Below are 9,596 nucleotides of genomic sequence, written 5' to 3'. Positions count from 1 at the left end.
GTTATCTCTTGGCAGGCTTTGAGTGCATCGTGTTGGCGCGGTGTGCCGCTCTGTTGCGGAAGCGTTTGCTCTGTTTTCGTTACAACACTGCAGGCGATGTCAATGGAACCGCACGGCGTTTTTCACAAAACATCAAGACAATTCATTTTCGAGAGAACCGTGGCCCATTATTGCAACGTCCTGAAATGCAATCACCACCATTGACGTGATGAATGACTGACAGTTCGTGACCACACCCTGCCGTGAAATAAACCTTTGTTATTCTTCAAATGGCAAGAGGCAATTCAAAACATTCACCTAGCGAGCGTGAGCACTTGAATGTCCGTTGCACACTGACACCAGAGAGCGACGCTTCGCACGGCCGTACGGCATTGTGTAAAAATTACACACGTCACCAACGCCATTTGAATAATTTCTGGACATTTAAAGCAAAAAGCACAGCGGCCATATTCCTCCATTCTCACTTTGCTCATCCCTGTTTCCAACACAGGCAACCAGTCAAGATGTCGCCGCGGAGCGCTGCCGTTTTCCTCTGCGTCCTTGCGATGTTATCCCACGCCAGCCACTGCGCACCGACCACCCTGGGCATGCAGGTGAGACGGCCCTCGTGCTTGCGTCTTTCTTTGTATCGGGCAGAATCACCCAGAGGGGGGTGTTTGTTTAATCATTCAGAACAAGTGGTAGGTTTTACTGATGTGTCGTTGAGATGGTTCGATCGCCCAAGAGATGACCGTCTGCCTTCGGCTCAAGCAGCATTGCGTTTAGTTGGTTGTCCTTCCCAGCACCTCCGATTAGCACGTTTGGCCAAGTACGGTGCAAAAAAGTGCAATATACATGATGAGTTATTTTTCCTGCTGCTGCAGAATATAGTTTTATATAAATAATACTTTCAGAACCCTTAAAGAGCAAGGCAATCCGCCGTTTTCCAGAATGGTCCTGGGAAGAATACATCACAAAACTACTTTAGGCGACCTCTTTCCCAAACTAAAAGGGCAGCAAATTTCAACCTGCTCTACCACGTAATAACGTTTCTCGGATGACAGTCAAATTGATATTTTTTAAATTATCAGGCCTGAATATTATCCAAATGAAGTGTAGAGGAACAAAATTGTATCTGTTGGGTTTTTTAACACACAGGTAACTGGGCTGAGACCTTCAACTCCCTGAACTTCAGAATCTTGGTTAATCATGGGCACCTGCCTGGATTGAAACCCAGGCTTTGTACCCGTGAAGGTGTAATTTTAGCAGCACATTGCGATGGGATTATCGTTGATGGGATTCGCACTGGCGCTCAGGATGATCGGGCATGCCCATCGACCAACGCATTCGCTGTCCGATCGTGCACACATGACATCGAACACGGACACGTTTACACGTTGTACACACGCGTGTGCGAGATGGACCGTGAGAAGTGGAAAAATCCCGTGCGTGTGTTTGTGAATGTGGACATGGGAGCGTTCGATGTCGAAATACAGCATTTGGTCCGCACAGATCGCTTTTGTGTGTCTATACCAGGAAACAATATAAACATCTGGGGAACAGTATGGAAGGAAGCTTTGCAGCAAAGGACACATTTTTCTTTTTTTTAATTACGCATTTAAAATGTACACTTACCAAATAATTTGATCTATTTAAACATTTAGAGTGTGACAGGAAGTCCACAGTAACGTTAAATGACGGCCCTATGCTAAAACTGATGGATGAAAACACTCCTCATGCCGTGTCGGTTGTGGCGGTTGTTTGACCATACTTCCCCGCGCTGGTCATTGCGGGTTGATGAAGCAGTGGTCGCCAAGGGACCGGTTCAGATATCGCTTTACAATTCCGGGCGATGGCTGTGACTTTGAACTCATGCTGCCAGGCTCATTGCACAATGAAATTGGATATCGTATCTCATGAACCACCGTTAAATATGATATCACGTCAACCATAATACTGATGAGAGAACAGGCGCACCGAGATTGCACAACGCATTGTAACAGGAATGAAATAGTCAGATAAGGAGATACGCTCTCACCAACGCTGTTCATGCGAAAATTAGAAAGTATTTTCTAAAACCTCTGTACTGTAGAATCAAAGAAACACGCAGGCGAACGGCGAATGTATTATTCATCTTAGAAAAGTTTGCGAAACTAGAAGCTAAAGGATGGAATAAAGAGGTGAACGAGAGCAGTTTGGGTGCTTTTTTTCAACTTAATCATAAAAAAAATCATCGTAGCAATGTTGCGAAAGAGGAACGTGTTTAATCGACCTTCCATCCAGGATGACCTGATTTGACACGCGGCCTCTGAAACGCAAAACAACGGAACAAAAGATGCGCGCGTGCAACGAAAGCACCAAGAGCGGCAGCGCTTGGAATGACATCGAGACCGCGAGCGAGGAGAACAGTGGCTTGGAGAGCGCACGCAAGTTCGAGAGGTCACATTGACTGTTAATATAAGTAAAGGAGACTTTGGGCAGGAAACGCCGTGGCGAGATGGGATGACGGAGAGTGGTCGAGACAAATTGGAAGAATGGCTGCCAAAGGAACATCCCACATTGAGAAGGGTCTTCCGCGGAGATGGAGTCATGAAATTAGCTTTCGTGCAGGTGCTCGATGGATCGCTACATCTCAGGATATTGAGAAACGGCGGAGGCTATAGGCAGGCTTTCATCCAGCAGTTGATAGATTCTGGATGATATATGAACTTCTTTCGCACCAAACGCAGCCAACCGTGCTAATCGGAGGCACCATTAGCACTGTTCCCATTATTTAATCACACACAGGATGTACATGAAGGCATTTTCAAGTAACATATAGTGAGCATACGAATATACAGAGTGTTTTAAAATATGGACCCAATTTCAAAGCAGTATATTTCACGATGGCAACATGTTACGATTACACGAAAAGTTACAACGGGTTTAATGAGTTATCAAGTTTTACTAACCATTCATAATCAACGTTTTTGGGTTTCGATCGCGTTATTTATAAATGTGTCGTAACCCTCCACCACCCGACACGGCCAATCACTAAAAAGTGTCACGTTGACAAAAGACAAATAGTTCACTGCTTTAGCCCACCGATGTGTTGAAGCGTGAAACCACAACATTAAAAATGTTTGAGTACGACGTTTCGCTGGTAATTGCATCCAGCATCATCGGGCAATTCTGGATGCAATTACCAGCGAAACGTCGTACTCAAAAATTGTAAATGTTGTGGTTTCACGCTTCAACACACCGGTGGGCTAAAGCAGTGAACTATTTGTCTTTTGTCAACGTGACACTTTTTACTGATTGGCCGTGTCGGGTGGTGGAGGGTTACGACACATTTATAAATAACGCGATCTAAACCCAAAAACGTTGATTATGAATAATATTGGTCGCGAAACCTACGTGTTTTACTAACCATTATATAAATGCTCTATGTGCCCTCCACCTGCTGTACGGACAACATCGAGACGATAGTTGAATTCGTCCCAAACATCTCTCAAAGTGTCTTCTTCCACTGAAGTCACCGCTGCCGTGATTCTGTTTTTGAGGTCATCGAGATTAGTCGCTAACGGTGGCACAAAAACACGGTCTTTGACGTATCCCCACAAGAAAAAGTCGCAGGGTGTGGTGTCTGGGGATCTTGGGGGCCAAGAGTGTAGCGCCAAGTCTTGGGGTCCTGTGCGACCTATCCAACGTTGAGGCAGTGTGTCTTGGGAATGACTGAGGCTCGGGGCTGTTTGTACGCTGGGAGAGGCAGCTAGCGGTAATCATTTAAAACTCTGTGCCCCGCCCTTTCAAGTGGTAAGAGTTTCATTCATGGGCGGTTCGTGGTTGCAAAGATATAGCGATTTCAAATCGGGTAAATTTTTTTTAAACACCCTGTATTTGAATATGCCTACATATTGACTGGTGAGACCACACACAGTGAAACTCTGCCACTCGTTAACTTCTGAACAGATCTAATACTGTTGGATGTGTTAATATCGTACATAGTGGATTCTGTTTGATGTTTTGGTGTCTCGTGCACCTGACATACCTACCATCATTTATTGTATTGGTTGTATTGATATCAAGGTACATATCTAACACATCCTAAAATATTGTATAAATAATTACAACAATTTGGTATCGTTACTTAACTGTGACTTTTCTGTATCACCACAAACTGCGGATGATTAATAATGTGGCCGTATACTGCGGGATGATTGGTACTGCAGATATATTAATCGTTGAATACTTCTCGCCGTCTGGTTCACAGTTCGCACGAGTATAGGCCATTGTGTGCCGGCGTCATGGTCGAAATTAGCTCAACCTGAAAAACGTCGCCGAAAAGCACTGAATTGGAATTCCCATTGAAACAATCTGTTCCCTCCTGCGGAAAACTTGGCAAGACCCTCCCCTGAAAACGAGTCATGAGACTCGGAGAAGCAATACAAATAATGATGATTTACAAAAGCGAAAAACGGCGGAAACTAAAATTGGTGTCACTGGTTTTCAAGAGAAACGGACTTTCAGTGATGGTGGGATTGCTTTTGTATTGTCTGCAGACAGCGGCACCGACCGGAGGACTCGGACTTGCATACACGAACCCCTCGGCCCTGCCGGACGTAAGACAAGTGACGATGCGGGACACGTTTAGCAGGCGTGGAGGCGGTTTGTGGCCTGTGGCCATACAGGGAGGACCTCTCTTTGCGCAGCAGAAAAGAACACAAGCATTTTTTTTGCGACCTGTAGTCACACGTCACATGGCCATGTGCAGGAGTGTTAAGGATACAACCCAATAAACAAGTAGCTCTTGTGGATAAATGCATCGCTGAGATGTATGAACCAGGTTAACCGACATGACTGATTCAAAAATCACTTGCCTATGGTCTTAGCCATGGCTGGGAATCAACTCACGCCACCAGGTGCATAGTGCATTGCCATTAACCACTGCATCAGTGCACAACCCCCACATGAGTTCATATGCATATCATATAATCATTCACTCGCACAGATATTCAATGAATAGGCATAATTCAGCGTCACGTTTCTATTACAGAATAACAGTGTCTAACTTGTGTTACCATCTTACTATTAGTATTGTCCATCTCATTTGCAGACTTGTGCATCATTCCCATAGTCTATAGGTCAATTAGCACGGAATTTGTTTTATACGGGCGATTTTATGCATGGAACATGAGCCTAAGAATTATGAGTCAGTACCTGCCAAGACACCAGAGCCAACTGGTTTCGTATGTGGGACTCTAAACCATGCTTCACTAAATTCATGAATATTATTAATATTATTCAATACTATTATTAATCAGTTTAACACGTAGGCTTTCGCGGTCAATATTATTAATAATAAAGGTTTTTGGGTAAGATCGCGTTATTTATAAATGTGTCGCAACCCTCCACCACCCGACACGGCCAATCAGTAAAAAAAAGTGTCACGTTGACAAAAGACAAATAGTTCACTGCTTTAGCCCACCGGTGTGTTGAAGAGTGAATCCACAACATTTACAATTTTTGAGGAGTACGACGTTTCGCTGGTAATTACATCAACCAGCATCATCGGGCAATTTGCCAGAATAGTGAAGCCCTCCACCTGCTCCCGGTCTTAAATAGAGCAGCAGGGTGACGTCATATTAATCATATTATTAATATTGTGCTTAATATAATTATATATTAACATTATTCAAATTACCAATGGAACATGTCGTGACCAATTGCCCCTGACATTCACTTTCCCGCAGGATATCTAAACTCCATATATCCTTGTAAAAGTTTGTTATTACGATAATCAAATCTGTAACCGGTGACAAAACCCCATGAGAGAAACCCAACCAGAGTAGAAACATTTTTCCATTTTCTGTCCGACAGGAGAAGATTTGAGCTCACGTTTCATGCATCGGCATCGCATCATGTGCAAGAATGTGTTTCCATTTGTTGAAGTTGTCTGGAATGTGACAGTCTCAGCTGCTCGGGACTGCTCCACTGACAATGGACAAAACATATATTTCCGCTGAACAGCAGTCCACAGCACCGAATTGATCAATGTTGTGGATGTCTCTTTCAACGTACTGGTGTGCTAATGAAAAGTTGGCGTGATTTTTCACGTGACAACTCTATTTTATTCGGCTGTATCAGGTGGGGGAGGGTTATGCAACACACAATGTCGGCATTGTGATTACGCGATCTGACTAAAACAAAAACAATTATGGAGCAGGAGCAACGACCCAATAAACATGCAATGTTGGACCAAAGTGTAGGCACATGGGTGGGAACCGTTGGACCAGCGTTGGCCGAGCGGTTCCACATTCACTGGCGAGTTCGGGGGGCAAATACAAACCGCCTGCGCAGAGCGGCTTTGCCATCGCGCGGCCTCTCTGACCATCACTCACCGGATTGGTCCTGATGTCATCGCGTTGCCAGGGCAGGCATGATGAGTTCATAGCAGGGGGGCGGTGATTGGCTGGTGACAAATAAACTAAACTAAACCATGTTTATTTATTTTACCAGGTAAGGACCACTGAGCTATTTATATAGCTCTTTTTCAAAAGCTACCTGGCCACAAATGATAGCTCAATAAAGTGGCTTATCGTGTGTAAATTCATAGCAGCCAAATACTCGAAATGCATATTAATCCTAAATGTTGAGGGTTTCTAAATGTCGAGAGAAAAATCCGAGGACCCAGAGAAAAATCCGAGAGACCACAGGGGGAGTGAGAGAGACAACGCAAACTCCAAATATGAGGACGTCAGGGTCGGGATCAAACCCACAACCTCATACATACCAGGCGAGGTAGTTAATAGCTCGCCACCGCAGCGCCCGTTTGCTGAAGCTGCTGTCCAGTAAACATGTAACGTTGAACCAACGTTGTTGACATGTGGTTGGAACCGTTATCCCAACGTTCCATGTTTACCGGATGGATACCGCTGGGTTTCACCAACGTGGTGCATGTCCCTGCACAGGTGTTAACCTGTTTCATTTGAAGATTACGTTTTTAATGTTAAAGTCCCTATGCAATGCATCACAAATGGATTGTCTGTTAATGTTCACCTCTCACTGTTTGTGTTGAAGGCTTTCACCGTGAGCCCCGATATATTCAGCGGCAGCGGCTCGGGCTCCGGCCCGATACCTGGACTCATTTAAAGAACAGAGAACATCGGAGCAAGACGGACGACCTACAACGCAACCCTCCATGTATTCTTATAATCCATCTGATTTAATATTTGTCTCCTGATTAACCTTCAATGTTAACCCAATCACGCTGCATTTTCACCTTAAAATGTATCCGCGCTTGCCGCGCATAGCACAGAATCGGAAACGTTTCTTCACACCTTCATTCGTTACTCGACCTGAATCGTCGCGTTGAAACAAAACGATATACACATGTGTGTGTTTGTAAGCCACGCTGTCCATATAACAGGGTTCCAACTGCAATTTGCAAATGTTGTTTGTCAAAGTTTTTAGGATGTCGACACGGTGAACGTCCATGCAAAATAAAAAGGTTAAGTACAAATAACAATGGTTTTAACTAACAATTTCCATTTTACGAGAAGTGACCTGGTCAATAATTATAGCTCAACAAGGTGGCTTACCATGTGGACATTTATAGCAGACAAATACTCTGAACGCATGTCGATTCTAAATGTGGAGGGGAAAAACCGGGGGACCACGGGGAGAACATGCAAACTGCAAATATACAGCAGGCGTCATGGTCAGGATTGAACCCACGGCCTCCTGCCTACCAGAGAAGGTAGTTAACATCTCACCACCATGGTTTTCATGCTGTCACCAAGAACGAAAAGATATCGACATTTTGGCCGACTGGTGTCATTATTTCTACTTAATGTGTTACTTAAAATGTTCTGATGATGGGCTGTCTACAAAGTGCCACAAGATAAATATTTTGAGTACCAAAAACAATTCCACAGCTCGCCCTTCTTTACGATAGCCCAAGAAGATGAAAGCGGTGCACTTTTCCTGCACGTCATCCAATTGTTTTTAAGATAAAATGCTAACGGCAACCTTAAGGCAGCTTGGGTTCATTTGAAGCGAGTTGATTGTGTCGTGGAACCGCAATGAAACCCATGAAAGGTGATCAACCGCGCGTGGGGGTGATACAAATCTACGCTTGCTGCCCTCCTCCATCCCGAGCGTTCCAATGCGGTTGGCGGTCACGCAAAATAAAACCCATATATTACAACCACGGAGTCAAAATTAAATTTCTTATAAATTAACCACTCGGCAATTATACTTTCGAAGCTAAACATGCGTACGGTTGGTTAACTTTGGCGAAGATGGTTGTCTATGGTGATAGTGTTTACAATGTTATCGATCTTTTTCTAGTCGTGATTACATTCACAACAATAAAATTTGGTGTAGCATTCAAGGTTTACGATTCATTTTTTGTTTGCAGATACATTTAAGCTATTTTCGTGCGAGCTGAAACCGCACAACACCCTAAGCCACTCTCTTATAGATGAGATAACATTTTTAAGTACACCTATTATTCAGGACAATAATGAAGAATAGAAGATTATATACTATGTAACACGATTTTTGTTCCTGGGTAGTAAGTGTTATTTTCTAATTGCTTTTCGTCTCAAAAGCCGAGAAAATGGCGATTATTCCCCACACACTTTTCTTTGGTGATCAGGACTTTATGTGAAGGAATGACACAAATGCACACATTTTTTAAAATTTGAAAATAGGTAATTTTCAAAATACAAACTGCACAATCATTGGAAGGACGTTATTAACCAGTTTAGGTCATAACTGGCTGTGTTGTTCCCTTCCTACCTACCTATGTTAGCAGTTATTTTCGACTCTCTGCGTTACATTCACTAAGACAGCCACCGTTAGCTGTGTTAGTAAATGGCGGCTTACCATCCTTTTCTACCTCCATATGGCAATGTTCCTTTCCGAGCTCTCTTTAGCTTACATTTATAAGCAAATTTCTTACATTGACATGCTAATCTCTCACAATACAATGGCTACCCCCACAGCTTCGTTTATCAAGATTTCTCCTATCTTACATTTACATGCAAAGTTCATCTCTCGCCCCGCCCACTGACCCTTGGGCTAAACCCATCTCAAACCTCATAACTCCCTGCCTTAGCAGCACTCCCACCATATATTTTTTCCTGCTTCAGCAGCTCTCATCTGATGACGATTGCTTGTGATGCGATCGAAACGTCGTGATATTGTGAGTATTTTTATTATTTTTCTATCTACGTGGCTTTACCGAAAGACCCAAATAATTTGTTACACAGTGTTATTAATGGAGTGGATTATTAACTTTGCTTTTGTGTCCTGGTCACAAAAGCAAAGTTTGTGGGGAACAGTAGCCATTCATCTGTACTTTTGAGGCATAAGCAATTAGAAAATAACACTTACTACCCGGGAACAAAAAATACATTTTGTTACGCAGTTATTATTAGCTTATCTTATGTAATAATACGCTGACATTTTTTACTGTAACATTCTGCCCCTCTGGTTGGCAGCTTGGTCTCGGTGAGGTCACGCACTTCAACCAATCGGCGTGCGCCACGTCACTCGTTAACATAATTTTTTACTTTGCGCCATCACTCAGGCTGGTTGGCTGCTTGCTGAGCACTACCGTACCTATAATT

The 9,596-nt window shown here is 43.5% G+C and overlaps 1 long non-coding RNA gene across 1 annotated transcript; it reads left to right on the top strand.

Moving 5' to 3' along the window:
- The first annotated feature begins 458 nt into the window (after positions 1-458).
- On the top strand, positions 459-8,353 carry LOC133351487 (uncharacterized). Its single transcript, XR_009756184.1, has 3 exons — positions 459-593; positions 4,521-4,580; positions 7,039-8,353. It is a non-coding gene; the product is annotated as an uncharacterized LOC133351487 (long non-coding RNA).
- Positions 8,354-9,596: the final 1,243 nt, after the last annotated feature.

This window comes from Lethenteron reissneri, chromosome 37 (genome assembly GCF_015708825.2).
Source record: "Lethenteron reissneri isolate LAM-NWPU_2019-01 chromosome 37, ASM1570882v1, whole genome shotgun sequence".
In the NCBI taxonomy this organism is placed as follows: domain Eukaryota; kingdom Metazoa; phylum Chordata; class Hyperoartia; order Petromyzontiformes; family Petromyzontidae; genus Lethenteron; species Lethenteron reissneri.
Note: the sequence above shows the minus strand (reverse complement) of the source record. Positions and strands in the feature narration are given on the sequence as shown.